The sequence below is a fragment of the Hyla sarda genome, unplaced genomic scaffold, assembly GCF_029499605.1.
Source record: "Hyla sarda isolate aHylSar1 unplaced genomic scaffold, aHylSar1.hap1 scaffold_1104, whole genome shotgun sequence".
In the NCBI taxonomy this organism is placed as follows: domain Eukaryota; kingdom Metazoa; phylum Chordata; class Amphibia; order Anura; family Hylidae; genus Hyla; species Hyla sarda.
Window position 1 is genome coordinate 7,606 of NW_026607724.1, and position 2,971 is coordinate 10,576.

The following is a 2,971-nucleotide window of genomic DNA, read 5'->3' on the forward strand; positions in this document are numbered from 1 at the left end:
TTTCCTATGCAGATCCTAAGCCCAGTGTCACATGCAAGTAGGAGGAGTAAGAAGGGTTCCTGGCAAATCCGGGTTATGGATTGCATTTAAAAAGGCCCCGTGGGAGTGCAATGGGCCCCTGTCTTGCTGCTTAGCAATAATGGTATGGGTTTAGGTTCTGCTGTGTGTACTGGTGGTTGACTGCCCCCCAGCCCAGAGTGTGCATGGAAAATTGTCTGGCAGCCTCCCTGACAGCAAGCAGTGATAGTGCCCATGAAGGGCACCTTGTTGGGCCCGCCCCTTTCACGGTTATCGCTTCTCGGCCTTTTGGCTAAGATCAAGTGTAGTATCTGTTCTTATCAGTTTAATATCTGATACGTCCCCTATCTGGGGACCATATATTAAATGGATTTTTGAGAACGGGGGCCGATTTCGAAGCTTGCTTCCGTCGCCCTATGCATTGACCCGATATGGCAGTATCTTCGGGTACAGTGCACCACCCCCTTACAGGGTTAAAAAGAAAGATTCCTACTTTCATTGCTACCTGCTTGCTGGCTAGCCAGCTAGCCAGCCCTGTGGGCCTTGCTGCTGCTGCAGCCAAAAAACAAAAGGTGGTGCTGCTGCTGCTTCTGCTGCTTCTGCTTCTGCTTGTGTCTGGCCGCTGTTGGAGCGTCCAGGCACAGGACTTCTGCTGCTGCTGACTAAATGGCCTCCTTAATTGGATCATTTGAGTAGCCAGCACACCTGTGCAGGTAGGGCCTGACATGATAGGCAGCTGCCTTGATAGCGGGTGGGTGCTGAATGTTCCTAATTGACAAAATAAGATTAATGCTTATGAAGAAATATAAAATCTCATCCCTTCCCCAATATCGCGCCACACCCCTACCCCTTAATTCCCTGGTTGAACTTGATGGACATATGTCTTTTTTCGACCGTACTATGTAACTATGTAACATAACATGGGGGGGGGGGGTCTCCTGGCTGTTCACACAGGTGTGTCATTGCTGTACATTGACCATGCATTGCTTCTGTGGTATTGCAAAGGCAAAGACAAATGCTTCCAGCCATCCATTGCACTAATGGATTGGTCATCAGCTGGCTGTCTATGTCCCGCATCAATATAGACCAAAGTACAGAGGGTTAGGCTATGCTATTGTGCACCTACCTGATGCATCAGAAGGTGCGAGGCCCTTGCTAAATTCTGTGCACAGACTTTGAGATCTATACTTTAGACTGTATCTAAACCTGCTCCAACATGGACTGACATTCTGGCCTACTTTCAGCCGATGCGACTTGTCTGTCGCTGAACAGTCGCTTTTTATGTATTCAGCACCTATGTATAATGTTGTAAAAATGCTCTAGAAGCTAAAGTCGCAGAAATGTCACACATATTTGGCCTGCAACTTTCTGTGCGACAAATTCAGACAGGAAAAATCAGTATAAATCCTTAGAAAATTATCCCCCAGTGTCTCCATCTGCTGGCGGTATTGAATAAGCATTGCTGCACTGATGGGGTATGCATTAGAAGAAAAAAAAGAAGAAAAAGAAGAATAATACGCCCAGAAAAGAGGCGAAAAGGAGAAAAACGTAAAAAAACGTGAAAAAAAAGTAAGAGGAAGAGAAGGGAAAAAAAGGTGGAAATGGGTTTAAAAGTGATTTCGGCGGAGAAATATATATATATATATATATATATATATATATATATATATATATATATATACATACGCGCACACACACACATATATATAAACGTATTCTCCGTTGAGATATTGCAGCCGCTGCTGTGTCCAGGCCCAGGAGCCTTAGCACTGTGCTGTGATGTCACTCAATACCACTGACATCACTAGGTGTAAACAATATCTCTCCTTTGCTGTGTATGTGACTATGGAGCTGTTTGGTGATGTCGTCTATTATGGCCTTCATAGAAGCAACAGGAGATTGTTGCATCCATCTAGAACCCTCAGAACTACAGTGCTATGATGTCACTCACTTCCACAGGCCTTGCAGAGTGTAAACAACAACAACCCAGCTTTGTTGTGTATGTAACCATAGGGATTTGTGATGTCACCTAGAAACTTCACAGCAGCGACAGCTTTATGAGGAGCATCAGCACTGCTCTGCCTGAGCAGAACCATCACCGCCATAGGTTGTCAAATAACCCGGGTTTAACCCACACAGGTAAGTCCAATGGGGTGCAGGCATGTCCTCTATGCTTACAGCTTCCCGTGGGTGTTGGTTTGATACCGTTTGGGGACAGCCAAGGAGGCATCTGCAGGCAACAAAGGTAGGTGTGTGCTTGTGTGTGTGTTTCCTATGCAGATCCTAAGCCCAGTGTCACATGCAAGTAGGAGGAGTAAGAAGGGTTCCTGGCAAATCCGGGTTATGGATTGCATTTAAAAAGGCCCCGTGGGAGTGCAATGGGCCCCTGTCTTGCTGCTTAGCAATAATGGTATGGGTTTAGGTTCTGCTGTGTGTACTGGTGGTTGACTGCCCCCCAGCCCAGAGTGTGCATGGAAAATTGTCTGGCAGCCTCCCTGACAGCAAGCAGTGATAGTGCCCATGAAGGGCACCTTGTTGGGCCCGCCCCTTTCACGGTTATCGCTTCTCGGCCTTTTGGCTAAGATCAAGTGTAGTATCTGTTCTTATCAGTTTTCATGCTGGTGGGGATGGGTGCTGCATGGAGGATGCAGGTGTACCAGGGCTTTCCGGGGCTGGTTCTGAGGAATCAGCTCGACGGCTGCCCCGATGTGACCTGTTCCCTCCGGGTCTCGCCATGAGGCTGAGAGGGTCTAGAGCCGAGGTACTTTTGTGCCTCGGGGAGTGGTGACCCCGAGGTGCCGAAACTCACTGGGAGAATAGACTCACTGAGTTGAAGCACGGGCACCATAATCTCTTCACCTTGTGGCACTCACCTCTTGATTCCCGGCCTTCTGGCTAGGATCAGAGAAATTTTTATAGATCCGGCCGGATGTCCGGGCAGTATATCTGCACA

General features: G+C 47.7%; 1 non-coding gene and 1 pseudogene across 1 annotated transcript; both read left to right on the plus strand.

Annotated features, from left to right (window-relative positions):
* Positions 1-290: 290 nt before the first annotated feature.
* LOC130300901 (U2 spliceosomal RNA) lies at positions 291-481 on the plus strand. The gene has a single exon (XR_008851642.1). It is a non-coding gene; the product is annotated as a U2 spliceosomal RNA (small nuclear RNA).
* A 2,095-nt stretch (positions 482-2,576) lies between these two features.
* On the plus strand, positions 2,577-2,736 carry LOC130300923 (U2 spliceosomal RNA; annotated as a pseudogene).
* The last annotated feature ends 235 nt before the right edge of the window (positions 2,737-2,971 follow it).